Source organism: Panthera onca, chromosome B1 (assembly GCF_046562875.1).
Source record: "Panthera onca isolate mPanOnc1 chromosome B1, mPanOnc1 haplotype 2, whole genome shotgun sequence".
NCBI lineage: Eukaryota > Metazoa > Chordata > Mammalia > Carnivora > Felidae > Panthera > Panthera onca.
Window position 1 is genome coordinate 34,518,819 of NC_138342.1, and position 21,633 is coordinate 34,540,451.

A 21,633-nucleotide genomic window follows, 5' to 3' on the forward strand; every position below is an offset into this window, starting at 1 on the left:
GTTGTCACAGAGCTTATGATTTGTTGGAGGAGATCATTAACACAGAAGTAATTACAAAGATGTGTATTCAGTGATTACGGTGATTGCTAGGATGGAAATATACTCTTCTATAAGAGGGTATGTGAGGAATCAGCTTGTCAGGGTGTTAGGGATGGTTTGCTGGGAGAGCAACATTTAACTTGAGGCTGGGAGGTTAGATGGAGTAACCCAGCTAAAGGAAGGAGGGGAGGCAGAAGAAATCCTCTCCTACATTTTGAGTAGTTTACAGTAGCCCAGCTACTTATAACCATTGAGTGAGCCTACAACCGCATCTGGAGGTGCCTCTCTGTCCTCTCAAAGTATCTATTCAAATTAACTTTCTAAAAACCTGTCGACCATTTACCCCCATTTCTAGTGAATATCAGTATCTGAAAATCAACTTCAGAAAACTTCTCCTGCTACAGGGATATTCTTTGATGATATTCTTTATCTTCTGGACTCCTTAATCAGATGAAAACACAGTAAATAAATCAGCTTTCAAACCTCATGGATCTGTCCAGTCAATAAATAAAATTTAAATACCCTTGGCAATGACTCAAGAGTTTTAGAGATGTTGTCTCAGAAACAAAACCAAATAAAAGTGCTTCACACTGAGATGAAAGCCTTAGTTGATGAGATGAGTAATTTTCCAGGTATTCTTCTAAGAATTTGAAATAAAGTACTTTGCAAAAGGCAAGTAAAGAAAATGTCTGTGGGGATTTGAAGGTCAAAGTTATAATAGCTAATCACCTGCTAGAGATCACCTGACTGCATTAGGCAGTTTTTTTCTTTTCGTTTCTTAGAAGGACAAACACATTTGTAAGAAAACACACAGGTATGGAGTAATGAGCATACTGTGAAAGAGATTAGAAAAGCTCATAAACACTAACAGAACTTAAACATTCACTTGTTGGCCAGGATGTGAAGAAAAAGAACCCTAGTGCGCTGTTGGTGGGAATGTAAATTCCTGCAGCCACTGTGGAAAACAGTATGCAGGTTCCTCAGTATTAAAGATAGAACTACCTTACGACCCACCAATTATTCTAGGAATTTATCTGAGGGAAATGAAAACACTAACTTAAAAAGATACCTGCCCCCTTATGCCCTTATGTTCGTTGCAGCAGTATTTATAATAGCCAAGACATGGAAACAGCTGTCATGTTCACTGATGAATGAAAGGATGAAGATGTGGTGCACACACTTACACGCATGCACGTGCACACCCATGCACACACACACGCTCAAACATTACTCAGCCATAAAAAAAAAAAAAAAAGAAAATTCTGTCACTTGCAACAACATGGATGGACCTTGAGGGCATTATGCTAAGTGAGATAAGGCAGACAGAGAAAGATAAATACTATTTGGCCTGACTTACGTGTGGAATCAAAGAACAAGACAAAAACCAAAATAACAAAACTCGAAACTTGTAGATACAGAGAAGAGATTGGTATCTGCTGGAAGCGATGGGTGGGGAGGTGGGCAAAATGGGTGAAGGTGGTAAAAAGATGTAAACTTCTAGTTATAAGATAAATAAGCAATAGGGATATAATGTACAGCATGGTGAGTATAGTTAACAATATTGTATTGTATTTTTGGAAGTTGCTAAGAGAGTACATTTTAAAAATTTTCACCGAAAGAAAAAAAACGTAACTGTGTTGAAAGACGTTACCTAGACTTATTGTGGTGATCATTTCTCTCTCTCTCTCTCCCTCTCTCTCTCTCTCTCTCTCTCAGTATATATAATTATGTTGTACACCTGGAACTAGCATAATGCTATAGGTCAATGGTATCCCAGTAAAAAATTAAAAATTAAAAAAAAATTCACTTGTTAACTCACGTCTGGGAACCCAGTCTTGGAACTGGAAGCAAGAGGAAAAACAATATCATTTTTTAAGTTCCATGTTCCCGATTTTAGAGATACCCCTGAGGTTAAGCCACACGTAGTACGTGAAAACCGACTGAATGCTTGTAGGAGGAACATGCGGGCTCCTTCATCAGAGGACTATGGTTCCATTAATAAGATCTTTGGGGGCTGAGTGTGCTTTTTGCTTTGTTTCTGTTTTATTTTGTTTTTGCCAAGTTGTGGAGAGGAATGGTAAACGTTCATTGAAGAGTTGTGGTGGTTGTGATTACTTCAAAGGAATCAGGGACTTTATCTCAGTATTTCCCTCTGGATCCATCAGGAAAGGCTAAGCTATGCTGCTGTAACAAACAAGCCTACAGTCTCAGTGACTTAAAATGATAGAGGTTTGTTTTTCACATGACTCTATGTGTCCATTTTGGGTTGGGCAGGAGGGATTGACTCGTCACAACTAGGAACTCTTACTGATGGAGCAGCTAACATCTCTAACGCTGTGGGTCACCACACCAGAGGAGAAAGATCTCTGGAAGCTTTCCCACTGTCAATTAGTCATAATTAGTCATTATTATGTCATAATTAGTCATAATTTGCTGCCCAGAACTAGTTACATGGCCCCACCCAACTCCCAGAGGAATAGGAAGTACAATCTTTTTATATCCCTGGAAAGGAGGAAAATAAGAAATATTTGGCAAAGAGATTTAATAACTGGCATGCCAATCCCCAACCTGACAACTTATCACCTGGGTATACTATTCTCTCTGAAAGAGAGAGAGTGCTTCTTTTCAAGGGTCAAAAGGAGGCTAGAAATTGCTGCCCTGGTCTTAAATGAGAATGACAGAATATGTCTCTGCCAAGTCATGGAGAGAGTAACTGAAAGGAAATTGAGAATCCACATCCGGTTATATATCTATTACTTTTATTCTTGATGAAGACTTGTGTTGTTCTCATCCATCCTTTTCTTTAATACATTTACTACACTGATTTTAGAAAATTGTATCTGTCAGGCTAAACTTATTTTTGCTGTGGTTACAGGTAATCCCCAAATCTCAGGTACTGACTGTAACGAAAATTTACTTCTTATTCATGCTACAAGTCCACTGTAGGTAGATTCTGCTCCGTTTAGTCACTCAGAGACCTAGGGTCTCTGAGGCTCATCAGTACACATTTCCATAATCACCCTGCAGTTGTGAAGGGATATGGTGATTCTCAAAAATGCTCTTCAAGGTTCTTTTTAGAAATGACATATATCATTTGTGCTCAAAATTCATCAGACAGAGCAAGTCATATAGTCATATCTAATTTCAAGAAAACAGTGAAGTGCATTCCTATCACGTGCCCAGAAAAGGGGAACAAACAGGAAAAATTGGAAAGCAACCCCAAAGACTACCCTCCAAGGGAAGCATGGAATACAGAGAAGACATGTCTTGGGTAGAATCACCACATTAATTTTTAGGCAGGCCCAGGATTGAGGACTGACACATGGAGTTGAGGAGTTGAGGAAGAACTTGAGTTTTCCAAGGCATTTTAAGGTTTGAAACCATTTTCATACTCCTGTTTTTTTGTCTTTACAAGAATGCAATGAGACAGACTATGCACGAGTTATCCCCGTTTTATTTTTTAAAAAATGTTTATTTATTTTGAGGGAGAGTTTGAGAGTTCAGAGTTTGAGAGCATGGGAGGGGCAGAGAGAGAAAGAGAGAATCCCAAGCAGGGTCCAGTCTCAGTGAGGAGCCCGACTCGAGGCTCGATCCCACGATCGACCGTGAGTTCATGACTTGAGCTGAAATCAAGAGTCAGATGCTTAACGGACTGAGCTACCCAGGTGCCCTGAGTTATCCCCATTTTAAAGAAAAGATGCCCAGAGAAATGACAAGTTTTCCTAGATTCCTCACGGCCCCTAGTGACAAAGTCAGGACAGCCACCAGAGCTCTGATCCAGAACCATTTCCCATCTGTACTTGCCAGCCACCAGGCTGGGTGCTTTCTTGGGCATTACTAGTGACTCCTGGACCCTACCTAACCTGTGTGCCAAGGTAAGGAGCCACGTAGGAGATTGGAATGGGTAATAAAAATGCAATAATTCTGGCAATTGGTTTGATGCTTTAAGTAAAGATATGCTTAGTTCATCAAAAGTAATATTCAACATTACTTTTAGAATAGATTAAATCATATAAATAATACGTGGTCATTACAAAAATGTTTAAAAATACAAGAATATTCAGAAGAAAATAAAAATCACCCCCCCCCGATATTCTGCTTTTTAAAAATTTCTTGTTCAAACGAAAATTTTAGCACATGTAATAATGTGATATGTGATAAGAAAATACATATTTGGTTTTCATCCCTCTTTCTGGCACAGAGCTAAAACATTTGGAATTTCCTAAATGATGAAAGTAATAAAAGTCTTGATGTTCACAGCAAACTCCTTTCAACCACCCCTGAGGTTACATTAATGAGGTTACTTTTGGAAAGCACCTAAAGATGCGAGTTGGTTGCCACGTGATTATAGGGGGTTGGAATTCTCAGTCCCACCTCTTTGAATGCAGGGGAGGTGGGCATGGCTGGAGGTTGAATCAGCAGCCAATGGCCAATGATTTAACTAACCATGTCTATGTAATGGCGCCTCTATAAAACCCTAAAGGACAGAACTTTGGGATCGGCAAGCACGTGGAACTTCTGGGAGAGTGGCATGCTGGGAAGGAGCATGGAAGTCCTGCCTCCATTCTCCATCTCTTGCCCTATGTATCTCTTCCATTTGGCAATATCTCAGTTATAATCTAGTAAGTAAAATGTTTCTCTGAGTTCTATGAGCTACTCTAGCAAATTACTTGAATTGGAGGTGGGTGTCGTGGGGACTTCTGATTTACAGCTGGTTGGTCAGAAGCATAGGTGACTACTTGGACTTGTAATTGGCCTCTGAAGTGGAGGGCAGTCTTGTGGGATTGAGCCATTAATCTGTGGGATCTGGTACTATCTCAGGGTAGATAGTGTCAGAGTTGAGTTGAATTGTAGGACACCTAGCTGGTGTCAGCAAATTGCTTGGTGGTGGGAACATCCACCAGTGGCCCCTGCTACCCCTGCTCCCTGGCCCATGTTAAAGAGGAAAACAGAAATGGCCCTCAAATGGAGTCACTTGTGCTAAGCCCCATGTCAGCAAACCAAGACTTAATACATAACCTAAGTGTAGTTTCAGCCTCTCCCAGGAATGTGACCTTCAACTAGTCGATCTGGAATCACCTGGTCAGCACTAGTAAAGTAATCTGCCCAGTAGACCCCTGCCTTCTCCCAAAGGAGAGTGACTTTATGTGAAACAACCCATGCTTTGCAAGAATGTCTTCCTGGACCCACTTCCTTCTGTTTATAAAAGTCTTCCCATTTTCACAGATCCTTTGAGCTCCTTTCTATCTGCTAAGATGGGAGGTGCCTGATTCATGAATCATTTAATAAAGCCAATTAGAGCTTCAAATTTACTCAGTTGAATTTTGTTTTTTTTTAACACCCCTCCCCCATACATATATCAGGAATTGGGTATCAGAATCATTAGCATGTAAAAATTAATGAAAAATCGAAGTGTACTTGTCATGCAGCTTGAGAAAAAAATAATCATTATAATTGCAATTGAAGCTTCTCTATAGTTTCCCAATCACCTCCCTCCTTCTGCAGAGATAACCAGTATCTAGAATATGGTGTTTATACAGTTCCCTACATGTCTAATATCTACTACATACAAACACATTCATAAACATATATAGCATTATTGTGCGTGTTTTCAAATTTTATTTATTTATTTAATTTTATTTTTTAAAAATTTTTTTAACGTTTTATTTATTTTTGAGACAGAGAGAGACAGAGCATGAACAGGGGAGGGGCAGAGAGAGAGGGAGACACAGAATCCAAAATAGGCTCCAGGCTCTGAGTTGTCAGCACAGAGCCTGACGCGGGGCTCGAACTCACGGACCGTGAGATCATGACCTGAGCTGAAGTCGGATGCTTAACCGACCAAGCCACCCAGGCGTCCCTCAAATTTTATTTAAATGACATTGCACTATACTCATCCTTGGCAACTTGTATTATTTTTCTCTGAATATTATGTTTTTAAGAGTTATTCATGTTGACCCAAATAGTCCTAGTTCATTCATTTAACTGAATAGGACAGCACAAACTTTGATTGGTACATGACTTACCAGGATCTTGTTAAAATACAGATTCTGGTTGAGTAGGTCTTGGAGCTCTCGGGTGGAGTCAACAAGATTGGTTGGGAATCTCATTTTGGGGAACAAGGCTGTAATATACTTCAAGTACACATGGAACAATTAACCTGTCTTGTCCCTTGTTGATGGACTTTTTAACTTGTTTTCCTTTTTGCCTTTACAGACATTCGTACAGTGAGCACCCTTTGCATATCTCATGGCACACCTGTGCAAGAGTTCTCTAGGTTATACACCCAGGAAGGCAATTGCTGGGTCATACGGTCTAAAAATGTTCAATTTTATGTATGTATGTATGTATGTATGTATGTATGTATGTGTATATGTATACATGTATTGTTGACATACAATGTTATATCAGTGTCAGGTGTATAACATAGTGATTTGACATCTATATATGTTATAAAATGCTCATCCATGATAACTGTTGTTACCATCTGTGACCAAAGTTATCACAATATTATTGACTATATTCCCTATGACGTACTTTTCATTTCTGTGACTTATTTATTTTATAGCTGGAAGTTTGTACCTCTTAGACCCCTTCACCTATTTCACCCATCCCTCCACTACCCTCCACTTTGGCAACCACCAGTTTGTTCTTTGTAGTTATGTGTCTATTTCTGGTTGTTTTGTTTTTTTAGATCCTACATAAAAGTGAAATCATATGGTATTCGTTTTTCTGTCTGATTTATTTCACTTAACGCAATAGTCTCTAGGTCCATCCATGTTGTGGCAAATGACAAGGTTCCATTCATTTTTATGGCTGCATAATAGCCCGTCACACGTATACATCACATATCCTTTATCCATTCATCTCTCAGTGAACACCTAGTTGCTTCCCTATCTTGGCTATTGTGAATAATGCTGCAATAAACATAGGGGTGCACATATCTCTTTGAATTGGTGTTTTTGCTTTTCTTTTGTTTTGTTTGGATAAAAACCCCAAAGTGGAATTGCTGGATTGTATGGTAGTTCTATTTTTAATTTTTTGAGGAACCTCCAGATTGAATTCCACAGTGGCTGCACCAATTTACGTTCCTACCAGCGGTGCATGAGGGTTCGCTTTTCCCTACATCCTGTTCGATTTCATTAAATGTTGCTAACTTGCTCTCCAAAGTTGCTGTTTTCACTCATTACTCCACCAGCAAGCAGTTCGGAAGCGTTCTTTTTGTTCCGGATGCTTGCTTCACATATCATTGTCACCAGTGGGGTTCTTTTTTCATACACTTATTGGACATTTGACTTCTTCAGTCTTTTTTTCTCTTCTTTAAAAATAATTTTTTTTAACGTTTATTCACTTTTGAGAGAGAGAAATAGAGCGAAGCAGGGGAGGGGCAGAGAGAGAGGGAGACACAGAATCTGAAGTAGGTTCCAGGCTCGGAGCCGTCAGCACAGAGCCCAGTTCAGGGCTCCAACCCAAGAACCATGAGATTATGACCTGCGCCGATGATAAACGCCCAACCAACCGAGCCACCCACCAGCTCTGTTTAGTCTTTTTTTCCAATCTTGCCTGGGAGGTACAATTTCAGTACGTTAACTCAAAAGTACAATTTTTTTCTTTTTGCCAAAGTACAACTGAATTTCAATTATAAACTCGTATTTTGCCAGACTGGTAGAAAATTAATCTTAATCAGTTTGGGATTCTCTTACCACTTATTTTCCATGAGATTAAATCTAAGTCCCAGGAGGTTTATGCAGTTACAGGGTGTTAGGGGGAAGTCCCTAGGTCCTTCCTCTCTACATTGTCACTGAGATGCCCCTCATTCCTGCCAAGCTGGTTCTTCTGTATCAGTTTTGAGTGCAGTGGAAACATGTGCTCTTTTTACCACACTGAGCAAGGAAATGGCTGCAAGATTCTCGAAAGACTTGGGGCATATGTTTTCTAGCAATTTCCTCTCTCTGCTTTGTGGAGTCTAGTCACCAAGGAAAGCATGCTGCCCACCTAACAAACACCTTCTGGGACCCAGTAACTATGGTCTCATCTCTTCTGTCCCATCTCCTGTTTTCTGCCCAGCCCTGGAGGAAACTTTTCTTGTACTGAGGATGGGGTGGAGTGGAATGCATGAGGGAAGTCCTCCCTCTAATCCTGTTTGTCTCATCTGCCAGTCTTCATTGTTCCCCCGAGGGTGTAGGCTTTTGGAAACGAAAGTCAGGAACACCCCTTCGTTTCTTCTTTCAGCCAGTCACATCCTTTCCTTGCGGCAAGGGGAGAAGAAAGGCCTAGCTACTCGAATGGAGGGTCCAAGGAAAGAAGGGGAGATTATGGCAATGAGAAATGTTGCCGCCAATTTGGAAAACAGTCTTGCAGTTTTTCAAAGGGTAAACACAGTCACCATATGGGCCAACCTTTCTACTCCAGTGCAGGTGCCTATGAGAACTGAAAATGTATGTCCACAAAAAAATCAAATGTTCGTAGCAGCACTATTCACTAGCCCAAAGTGAAAATAAGCCAAGTGTCCATCAACTGATGAATGGATAAATCAAATACCTATATCCATGCAATGGAATCTTATTTGGCAATAAAAATGAATGGCTTGAAAGCATTATACGAAGTGAAAGAAGCCTGACACACACAAAAAAACACACATTGTGTGATTCTATTTGTAAGAACATCCGGAATAGGCAAATCTATAAGACATAAAGTAAATTAGTGGTGACCTAGGTCTGAGGGGAAGGGCTTGGGGAGAAATGGGAGTGACTGCTAGTGGGCTTGGGGTTTCTTTCCAGGGTGATGAATGTTCTAAAATTAATTGTGGTATTGGTTGGACAATTCTGTGGATATACTAAAAACCATTGGATTGTATACTTTAAGAGAGTGATTGCATGGTATGTGATTTATCACCTGATAAAGCTGCTTAAAAAAGTGAGCCAATTAAAAAAAATACTGTTACTCCCCACCAAACCACTTTTCAACTACATGGACATCATATACATTACAGATATTTTAACAGTTGGGAGCAGATCCTATATACAGGTTATCTTACTTTCCTTCCTAAATGAGTATTAGGCGCCTCCTTTGAGCAAAGTACCATGGTGGATACTGGGGAAATACAAAGATGGATAAGGCATGTCCCTTCCTTTGAGAATCTTACAGTATCATTGTTTCCATCTGCTTGACTTCTAGCTGCCAAGGACGTGTTATCGATCATTTTTTTCACCTGCCCCAATTAACATCACAAACTTTAGTGAGTTGAGAGCAGCAGTTAAAATAATCAAGAGGACAGAAGGATTCAGTAAGAAGTCATACTAAAAAGCGTTCAACTTTGTAGTCAGTAAAGATGCGTGGAGAAGGGCAAAGTTGGCTTGAACTGAAATGTACGCTCGAAATCTAGGAACCCTCACCTCAACTTTTGAACCTTTAAAGAGGTTGCACCTTGTGTTTATTAAGCCAGACTCCGAGGGTGAGATACAGGCATAGATGGTTTGAAATGTCTCCCTTGATTCCATGTGCAGGTTGGAAACTCCTGGTTAAATACTTGAACTAAGTAGTTTGTTGTGAATAAGGGACAATGTTACTTTATTAAGGGGAGGAGCAGTTAACCTAAGGGATGCATTTCCTATCAAAGAGCGTGTCTGGAAGGTTGGGCCATACTCAGTGTGACTTGTCTGGGTGTCTGGATAAATATAGAAGATGGCTCCCAACATCCTGGTTGTGATCAAAAGCCATCAGAGGGACATAGGAGTTTACAAACCAAGAAATAGAACCTTGGGGTAGACTGCAGAAGAGGTAGTCATCAACTCATTAAACTGGAGAGCCAAGGAAAAAAAAATGCACTGAAGGATGTCCAAAAAGTGATTGAAGAGGAGGAAGTAAGAGAAGAGGGAAGTTTAGGAGTTATCTCCTTGAATGCTGAATGATGACTGTATAACTGACTCAGTCTGTTTGGCTGGGTTCAAGGTAGAAATGTTATATGACTGTGTTAGTCTTATGAGGACTTATAAGCTGTAATTAAGGGCAACTGGAGATATCTGGGGTCCACTGATACCTTGGGGCTTTGCATCATGAAAGGCAATTATACTATTCCTGGGGGGTGGGAGGGAGGGGAGGGTGGGTGATGGGTATTGAGGAGGGCACCTTTTGGGATGAGCACTGGGTGTTGTATGGAAACCAATTTGACAATAAACTTCATATATTGAAAAAAAAAACATTTATTAGTCTCCACTCTTAAAAACAAAATATTGGGTTGAATGGATTCCTCATCACTCTGACTCAGTGGTTCCCAGTGTTCTAATGTCTTACATTTCTTTTTTCTTTTTTTTTTTTTTTTTTAAGGATTGATTTGTTCAGAATGAGAATTGTGACTGGAAGTCTTTGTCCACCATACGATCCAAACAGGGACAAAGGTTTCTGTGTTTGCTCAAGGCTCTATGTTGAACAGGATGCACTTTAGACATCATGCTTTTTTTTCCCCCCAAAGCATTATCCCATTAGTAGCAATGGAATTAAACACAGAATGTCAAACTCCATATGATTGTGGTCTTGGCATTGGAGTTATGGTCTTGGCACTAGGAGCCATTTCCTGGTACAGGAACCTAGAGGAACTGCTTTCCTGTTAGTTTCAACTATCCAACTTGACTATCTTCTCTCCCAGAGTATCCATAGAAGCAGGCTAGCTCAGTTGTGGGGAAACCCCGCCCAGACTTTTAGGACTGATAGGCAGAATTTCCCATGGCAGGATGGCTGTCTGCAAAGCAGGGGCAGACGATGCATTGGAAGGGTCCGACTGAAGGTCAAATCAGTGCTGTGGAGGACACTAGCATTCAGTCAGGCAACCTGAAGGGTCTTCGGTTTAGGATCAAGCCAGATTGTCTCAGCATCTCTGAAATCCCTAAACTGAAGAGGTGAAGAGGTCTTAAGGTTGGGCGGGGGGGGGGGGGGGGGGGGGGGGGGGGGGGAGGTTGGTCTTTCATTTCCTTCTTTGATTACATTTCCAAGTACATTTTTACTTAAGTTCTAATTGCTTATAGGATTTAGCCCTGGAACTTTAAAAAAGTCAGAATATTTGAGATTTGAAAACCCTTGTTCTGGGAAAGATAAGGAATCCTAAGGAGTCTGTTAATGCTGCCACAAAAAGCAACTGTAGTTTTTGGAAAATAAAATGGATTTTTGGCTGGTTTTATTGTGATTTGGATAGAATGAATTGATTATTGATATTAAAGTTGGAGAAATGGGTGAGATTTTGATAAAAGGGATAATGGACTTGTGTTCTCTGTTCTAATATCTTTTTATTTGGCTACTGGTCAAATATTTGAATTGGTAAAACAAACTTGTTAAAGACTGGAATTGTCTCAATTTTGCTTTTACTTTGATATGTTGACACTGGTTGATTAAAGACATTACACATTCAGTTTATTTTCTTGAAGTTTGTTATAGAAGCAACCAAAGTTCTGCAGATTTGTAAATAAATTATATCTCACTGTACATAACCTGGGTTACATTCTTGGGTGAATCACATCAACATTGGCGGAACGTTTAAATAAACATTCTAGAGAAGGTTAAACAGAGGTTAAACAGTTTATGTTCTCCTTCATACCAAGTTCCTTAGGCATTTGAATTCAACTTTAAAGTTGCTATTTTGCTCAAAAAAAATTTCAAAAACAAAAATTTTCATGTTCAGTCTTAGTAAAAATTATTAGTATTCCTTAATATGAAAGCCAATTAATGTTTCACTAATCACTCACTTAATCTAAACAGATCCATTAAAAAATCAGTGCCCCCCAATGTCACAATATTAAAAATGTTTGCTGCAGAGATTTTCTCACTATAACATTAACAGGAGTTTCAGCTTTTAACAAAGTTTATGGGTGGAGTGGGCATTGGGGTAAAAGGGATACAAATAATGAATTAGAATGTTGGAATTCCTTTGTGTTTCTAGCAAGGCCCGAAACCCCTAACTTCTTTCTCTACTAGACTATCCTTTTGAACACAGAGGTTGACGCAAGACCCAAGTTGGACCCTGTCCTCTTGGCCTCAGGGATTGATCCAAGGTAGACATGTGATCCAAGCTGGACCGGTTTTTGTCCTTCGTTGGAACTTTTCAGCCTGGAGTTGGAAGTAAACAGTTCTTTTTCATTCCTGAACAGGGAGCTATTGGGATGTGAGTCTATCACCACAGGCCACCATATTCCATATCACTCCTTGCATGGAGAGTGAACGTTCGGAGTATCAGAGAAAGAACAGCAGGCAAGTGAAAGCAAAGAGAAACAGAGATGGATAGAGTAAGAGGAAATTGCAAAAAATAGAAGACACTAGAACTACTCAAGTACAAATGGTTTCTTGGTAGCAGTATTAGGAATGGCAGAAAACAGCTGTGTTTATTATTTGGCTGCTATTGAAGATGCTCATCCGTGAAGTCACTCAATGCACGCTTTGTAAAGGAATACACTCCTCACGCTTCCTGTTTCCTTGTGCAGAGAGATCCTCAATGTCACACCCTTGGCCTCCCTTGCCCATTCTTACTCCGCCCTACGGCAAGAGGAATGCCTGGTTTAATTGGTAGTATGGAAGAAGGAATTGGGCATGCTCAGCTATTCTCCCTCTTTCCTCTCTGTAGAGCTTTGCCTGCCACCAAAGTGGTGTTCTGTCCTAGTTTTGTGATATGCATGCCTGAAGTGCTTGGAGGGGAGAGACAGTAAGATGAATTCATGGACAGATAGTACAGATAGATGCATATTTTTTTAAAAACTTTTTTGATGTTTATTTATTTTTGAGACAGACAGACAGAATGCGAGTGGGTTAGGGGCAGAGAGAGAGGGAGACAGAGAATCCGAAGCAAGGTCCAGGCTTTGAGCTGTCAGCACAGAGCCCGATGCAGGGCTCGAACTCAAGAGCTGTTGAGATCATGACCTGAGCTGAAGTCGGACACCCAACTGATTGAGCCACCCAGGCGCCCCCAGATAGATGCATATTTATAGAATAAAACAAGAATAGTAAAATGTTGTACAGAATTTAGGTAGTGGTATAGGGGTGCTAATTACAAAATTCTTTCAATTCTGCTTCATGTTTGAAGTTTTCCATAATAAAATGTTGGGGGAAAAAAAAAAAAACCAGTCTGCATTATGATGGTCTAGCTTGACACAGGCATTTAATATAAGCTGGGAAGCAGACAGAGATTATATCCCTTGAAAAGAGCCTGGTATCAGGTATTGAGTTTTGCAGATCACATAGGTCTTGCAACCAAATGTAAGTCTAGCTGTACAGCTTCAAAAAGTGGCTAAACAGGTCATACTACTGATTGCCTAGAAGAAGCAATTCTTCCTCACCGGTGAAAGCTTTTGCTCTATTCACTGGCTGGAATTTTGAAACGCGACTCTCCTTACCAGAAAGCAAAGTAATGGAAACTGGATATTTCAATAGCTGATGGGATGTGGAGGGGTAGGTTAGGGGAAAGACATTTTGTAACTTAATTGAGATAATGCTTGTAAAATGCTTACTACGTTGCCCGAATAAGTTCTCCATCAATGGTAGCTGTGATTATGATTAGCTTCTTATTTAAAAAGAAAATCATATATTAGGTTAAACTTGTAGTAGGTTGAATTGTGTCCTCCAAAAAGATATGTGCAAATCCTAACCCCTGGTGCCCCAAATGTGACTTTATCTGGAAATAGGTTCTTTGCAGATGTAACTTGATGATAGCAGGCTGGATTTAGGTGGGTCCTAAATCCAATGACAAAGAAGAGAAAGACACAGGAACGAAAGGCACTTGAAGATGGAGACAGAGATTGGGTTATGCTGCCACAAGCCAAGGAACCCCAGGAGCCCCTGGAAAGGAACCCACACGGAAGGATTCTCCCCTAAACCATCAGAGGGGGTGTGGCCCTTCTGACACCTGACACCTTCTGGCTTCCAGAATTGTGAAAGAATAAATTTCTGTTGCTTTGTCTCCACATCTGTGGTGATTTGTTACAGCAGCCCTAGGAAACCAACACAAATTGTAAACCAAGAAAAAGGATGCGGTTTGTTACAACTGAATAGTATAGATCCGGATGGGAGTGTTTGGGGGAAATGTATTAGGATCACCTGGAGGAGGTGTCAAGTCTCATGTACTGCACTTCTTTTCCAGGGAGGAAGGTACCAAACTGGGGGCAGGTTCTGCTTTAAAAATCACTACCTTGTTGTTGGGAAGACATGGGGCCCTCAACCGGGCTGGATCTGAATCAAAGCAGGAGAACCCCAGTATAGATAATTGTAGTATATCAGATGGCGAGCAGATGATTATCACCTGGAAGGCATGCCAATCTATATTTGGTTGCCTAGAGAACATAGGCAAAAGGAAATAAATGATCTATACTTAAGCCATTTACAGAAGATTTAAAATGTTAAGATATTGGCTGTCGTATTAATTCTCAAGGCTCTCAGTGCCTGCTGAGAGAAATAGCTCAGTCATTTTTACAGTTATGTTGTTAACTGGAATGCTGGGGAAAAAATGTCTCTGTGATGTATAAGGCATGACAAATATTTTTGAGCTTATGATGTGAACCTTAAGTGCCTATCCATTTCTCACCTATGTTCAAGTATGGTCATGGTACGTTTCAGCCATCTCAATGAACTTTTTTCTTTTAAGTAAAATTAAGAAAATAGTAACACTAGCAATCCCTGCCCATTGTAAAATAGAGCATACAGAGAAGTTTAAATTATTAATAATCGTATCAAATATTGTTACTGTTAGTCATTGGTGTTCCTTACAAAATTTTTCTATGCAAGCATATGGTTACAAGAATTTGATCATAATATACACACCATTTAGAAACTTATTTTTCTCCTCTTTCACTATATATTACAAGCATTGAATATGTTAGTAAGCATAGAACATCCTCAGTGATTTTTAATGGCTATATATTGGTCCATTTAAATGTTTTTAAATGTTGATTTTTGACAGAGAGAGACAGAGACAGAGCATGAGTGGGGGAGGGGCAGAGAGAGGGAGACACAGAATCTGAAGCAGGTTCCAGGCTCTGAACAGTCAGCATGGAGCCCGACACAGGGCTCCAACCCATGAACCACGAGATCATGAGCTGAGCTGAAGTCGGATGCTTAACTGAATGAGACACCCAGTCGCCCCTATATTGTTTCATTTTAATAATTTATTATAATTTACCCCTGTTGAATATTTTGCTATAATTATTCACTATTGTGACACTGAAATGAACATTCTTTATATATACTAACTTGCATGTCCAAAGATTTCCTTAAAATTGGTGCCAAAATGTCAAGATCGTTTATATTGGTTTATTCTCCCACCAATGGTATTTGTGAATGCCTGTTCCCCTACATTCTTAGTAATGTATCATTACCAGCCTATTTCATGTTTATCAATCTGTTAGGCAAAATAAATGGAATTTTGTTATAATTTGTGTATCTCTGATTATTAATGATTTCTAAAAGATATGACACTCTTTCCACAATGCAGGAGTGAAAAAGCCACTATTTCTTTATTTTTCTGTACTTAGCCTCTTTCCTCAGCCTTCCAGTCCTCATTCCACTGGAAGGCTGGAAACAACCTCAGTCCCATTCACTCTTCTCAGGGATTGTAGCCAAATTCCAGGGCACTGAGGTTGAAGGCATTGGGTGTGTGTGTTTTGGGGGAATCCAACTGACTGGCAATGCCATTTTTTTCCACACTACTGTCTACTGGAATGAGATGGCCATCTATCCTTTTGATTCTTGATCACCTATCCGTCCCTGCAGGCTAAGGGACAACAAGATGTCAAGATGTCCAGAGGAGCTTTCAGTGCTGACAGCTCATTTTGCCATTTCTGAGGCTCCCTTTGGGTACAGGTAGCATTGTGCTGCTCTGTGACAGGCCGGCACTCCGGAGAGATCCTGAGGCTGTCAGAGGCTCCATCTGCCTGGTAGGGCCACCTCGTCCCTAGGGCAGTAAGTGTGGAACACCCAGCTGTTGAAATACAGGGAAGGAAGGGCAAAGGAAGAAAGCAATTCCCCAGTGAAAAATACCTGCTACTGTTTCAGAGTATTATCTTATGTTAGGATCGGCCAATTGCACTAATCCTTTTGTGAGATGCCTGTTCTTGTTCTTTGTTTATGCCCACTGTTTTCAACTTTCTCAAAGGACCATACTCTTGTGTACTTGCAAATGTCTTTGTGCACACTTTTTCTTCCGGTTAACTCCTTCTTCGATTCTACGTATAATCATAGTTCTAGTTCCCTCCAAATTAACATTTATCATGCTGTAGGTAACTGCGTATTTATTCGTTTGTGGGCAGTGTCGACAATAAAACCTGATAAAACAATTATTCTTCTCATTGAAATACTGTATTTCTTAAAGGAAAGGACTGTGTTATAGGCTTCTTTTTTTCCAAACATGTCCTAAAACAAATTTAGAAGTACAGAAATAGTTTAAGCCTTGCGGCGCCTGGGTGGCTCAGTCGGTTGAGCATCTGACCTCGGCTCAGGTCATGATCTCCTGGTCTGCAAGTTCGAGCCCTGCATCGGGCTCTGTGTTGACAGCTCGGAGCCTGGAGCCTGCTTCAGATTCTGCCCCTCCCCTGCTCATGCTCTGTCTCTCCCTCTGTCAAAAATAAATAAACATTGAAAAAAAAAAGAAATAGTTTAAGCTTTTGGTGAATATACTTCACTAAGATGAAGATTAATGAGCAGGAGTGGTTTAATGTGCAACCTCTAGAATCAGAAAGAATCGAGTAAAGCTAGAATTTGTTATTTACTAACCATATGACTTTGGGCAAGTTATTGAACAACCTCAGTGTTCTCATCTACAAAATGGGAAGGATTATAGTGACTTGATACGGAATTATTTTAAAGCACAGTGCCTGCCACTTAGTAAGCAAACAACAAATACAGGTGATTATTGTTAATAAATATTCTTAGGTGGAGAACAGAAAAGCTGACATGCTTACAGTCTTCTGCTTTGCTGGTACTTGGTGGGCAGCACTACGAATTATTGAAATCAAGTAATGTATGCCAGAGAATTAGTGCTAGAGAGGCAAAAGAAGTGGTTAATATAACGGATAATTAGTGACTATGACTGATTCTTTTGCTGCTTTCTGTCGGGCTGGTAAAAATAATGTCTTCGGTGAGCTAGAACGTGATTGAGTTTATGTATGACTTTTTAGGAAGTGAGCGTTACATGAATTTAAGGCAGACATTGTCAATGCAAATGCTGTAGAGGCCAAGCAGCGACTACTAATGAATGAAGCAGGCTAAAGTGAAAGGATCAAGAGTGACAGGGGTTGTGGCAAATGGGAGCTCCACGCCCCTCCCAGGGGACAGCTGCTGAGCCCTGGCTTTGACAGTAATGCAGAACCAGCCACATCTTCCAAGTTTTCAAGAGAAGTTGGAAATCTAGAGTTTTGTTTTGTTTTTGTTTTTGTTTTTCCTCCCCATGAAGTTTCTGAATTTCTAGAAGCTGGTAAGTAATTCAAGCACTGTTTTGAAACACTCTGCAGGCCAAAAAACCATGTCTGCCGGCCAGAACTGATTCACGGGTCACCAGTTTGTGACCTTTGATTTGAGATATCATTAGCATTTTCAAGAAGCACATAGAAATGAGGCAATTTTAGAGTTTAAAATGCTGATAAAACATTACACAAACTTTGTCCAGTGTAATGTGAACTATTTTTAATAGCCCATCTAGTCAATTTGCATTATACATAGGTTAATTTAAAAAAAAAACTGCACACAGTATTTTTTAACTCTTTTCATCCTTCAGCTAATTCTGCGTTTGGGTTCAGCTGACTCTGTTTTCAATCTTGACCCCTGTGGAGATAGCCCAGGGAGTTCCTAAGTAAACTTCATTCTCCTAACAGGCCTCTGCATGATATCAGCTGGAGAAAGCCCTGTAGCTCAACAGGCAGATGGCAGTAAGAAATTAACTTGAACTTCAGCAAGGCCAAGGTTTCCATGGGAACAGAGGAAGCAGCCATACTGCCTGGCATTTGAACTGAATAGGAAACAGCCTCCCTATCAGCATAGTTTTAGAAATGACTGTACTATTCTACCATTCTCCCAGTGTATATTTAGTTTTCCCTCCTAGCGTGCTTTAACTTTAGCTAATAACCAGATAATAAATGATACTCAGGGACACGCTTAAATGGGTTAAAGTGTCTACGAGTATCAGACACAAGAAAGAAAGTGTAAGCATCTAATTGCTGAAATCTGAAAATCATTAATAAGCTTTAGTTGTCTCCAGCACAAAAACTGTGTTCTTTACTAAGCGAGCCCATGCCATGCAGAAATCATTGCTTTAATCTTATTTTACTTTAAGGAATTCAAAACTCAAACAAATGTATTTTTTCTGTCCGTGTGGGGTTTTTTTTAAGGAATAAAATATATCATTAATATGTATTTTGTCTGAACTTCCAGGCACTCAACATGTGAGGAATAACTAACTCTGGAGAGTACTATGCTTTTCTGAATTAATGACTGAAGAGGGTTCGTTTCACTTGTGTCTTTCACCCAGAGGTGGATTAACCTGGAAACTAAGGGAATTTAAGCTTCGTGTCCCCTCAGTTATGTTAGCCTCTTCCAAGGCCCTGGAGTGAGCCTCCAGAATATTCACATTGCCATATATTTTTGTAACCTTTTTGTAACATTTGTAAAAGATATTTTCATTGCAGTGGTTAAGACTGCTGTCTGTTTGCACTCAAACTTGCCCTCCATCGTAATTTCCCTCCAGTTGATGGATGATGAGACGGCTACAGGGATTTTTGAGGTGTGGGTAAGGGGAATAGAGTTGGGGATACATTCATTATGGATTTAGTGGGATATATGTGGGTCACAGTTTTGTGTATGGGTGTGTTACTGCCAGTTGTCCTGGAGTAGGAATAACTTCTAGTAATATTCTTACTGCCCACTAAGTCAATCTACAATGTGTCAGCTCCATGATACAAAGGGGCCAGCTCAGAGGCTGGATTGAGGCAGGAGTATGGCTCCTGGCGTCCTGGGATGTGGGTGTGGGGGAGAAACAAAATTAAGTAGAGCCAGGATCTAGCCTGTGGAAAATTCTTTCCATCATCAGACAGGTAAAGTTATAAATGGAGGATTTGGCTTTCAATATATTCTAGACAAACTGGAAGTTCTAGCCTATGGGAAATAGTCTTGATAACGCAATGCATACAATTATAAACACACTGTATTCTTATGGGAATTGTATGATACGGAATTTATGAGAATTTCTATAATTAATTAAATTCCCATCTGAAGTTCATGAAACACTGATGACAAAGGTAACATAAAAATCAATACATGAGGGGCGCCTGGATGGCTCAGTTGGTTAGGCGGCCGACTTCGGCTCAGGTCACGATCTCACGGTCCGTGAGTTCCGTGAGTTCGAGCCCCGCGTCGGGCTCTGTGCTGACAGCTCGGAGCCTGGAGCCTGTTTCAGATTCTGTGTCTCCCTCTCTCTGACCCTCCCCCGTTCATGTTCTGTCTCTCTCTGTCTCAAAAATAAATAAACGTTAAAAAATTTTTTAAAAAATAAATTAGTACATGATTACCACAGTAACACCGATGACAAAATGGTTAATGAGACCAGTTGATTCAAAGAGCATTTAAGATGGGTCATTACTACAGTGACTGTGACTTACAGGAAACTTGAAAGGCTTAAAAGCTCATAACTTGTATAAAAAAATTAGACATTTTCCCAAATTTGATAATAATCTTGAAAGTTTACATCATGTTGTCCAAAATGGACTGTTGCAGCTGAAAGAAACTTTCCGAACAATAACAAAAGTCTAGAATTTATTAATGCCACGCATGCCACTGTTAGTGATAAAATACTCCTCTTCTACAAAATCATTTACTGGTCTAAGTCCTAAACAATTAGTGCTGTTACTGTTGAGTTTTTACAACCTAATATATGTACAGGGTTTAAATTAGTTCATCTTGTATTATTGTTCTTTAATCAGCATTATATACTACATGGGAGTTATGTATTTTTGGCGGGGGGGAGGGAGTTATGTCTGAAAAACTCCCAGTTATACAGTTAACCTCTGACACACACTGATGCGGTCACATGTTTTGTCTTGTTTTTGTTTTTGTTTTTGTTTTTGAGAGTAAGCTCATAATGGCTCGGAATTATTCCAATTTACCGTAAACACAGGTGTCTCTAATGCCAGTGATAATATGTACTCTGCATGTAAACCAGCAGCTTCTAAATAAACAATGATAGCATGACAATTGTAAATATGAAGAAATAGAACTTGAGTTATTTTAATGCTGTTATTCTTCATGAAAATCAACCTCTGAACTTCGCGAGTTTCTTTTTTGGAATCAATTTTTCATGTGTTTTCTCCCCCCATTTTATAGTAATATAACTAAACACAGTAATGCAACTAAAATATTAACCTATTACTTTTGTCCTTTCTGCCCTTTCTATAATGCATGTTGTGATATTTATTATTTTATTTATTCCTATTATGAGTATATAAAGTCTAATAAAGGAAAAGTTCGGTGAGAAAAACCAAACCAAATGTCAATTTACATGCAAGATATAAGACTGCATCTCTCTCTATCTCTTCTCTCTACAGAAAATGATTATACCAAATATCATATGAGGAAGTAATCAAAGAGGATAATCCCCAAAAAGGTAGGAAAAAGCCTTACAGAGATGTGTCAGGCAGTCAATTAACAAAAATAATTTTATTTTTCTGGATTTTGTAATGGTTATGGTATTTGATAGCCACTTAAAATTTGTAATTTGTTTTATTTCTTTTATCATTCTAAATAAATATTCATGTTCAAAGCCAATTTCGTATTTGTAATTTGTAAAAGGTCTAAGACGAGTAAAACCCAGATCTACCCTATTCTTATTCCCCCATAAGAGCAAAGTCAGTTGTTTTTTTTTTTTTTAATTTTTTTTAACGTTTATTTATTTTTGAGACAGAGACAGAGCATGAACGGGGGAGGGTCATAGAGAGAGGGAGACACAGTATCTGAAACAGGCTCCAGGCTCTGAGCTGTCAGCACAAAGCCCGACGCGGGGCTCGAACTCACGGACCGTGAGATCATGACCTGAGCCGAAGTCAGACGCTTAACTGACTGAGCCACTCAGGCGCCCCCAAAGTCAGTTTTTTTAGAGAAGAATTTACAGAGAGTAAAATGCACAAACCTTAAATGTATACATTAAATTTTTACCTATTTACATAACTGTATAACCACCATCCATGAAGATGTAAAACATTTCCATCACCTCAAAAAAATGAAAATTTCTACTATTCTCAGGTTTGAAGAGTTTCTGTATCCATGAGAATATTTTGCCAAGAAAAAGCAATACTCAACGCAAGCAAACTCTTAGTAATAAAATTAGAGTTATTAAAATTAAGAAATTTAACAGAGAGACTAGAAATGAAGGTTGAGGAAAGTTGAGGAAGGTTGAGGTTGCCCAGAACATCAAGTGGAAAGACAAAGAGATGGAGAAAAGAAGAGAAAAGATGAGGCACAGGGGACCATCAAGAGGAACGGCTCCAAAAAATAGGAGTCCCAGAAGAAGAAAATGGAAGGGAAAAAACTTTGAAAGAAATAAACATTTTCAGACTTGAAGAATGATATGACTTTTAAGGAATC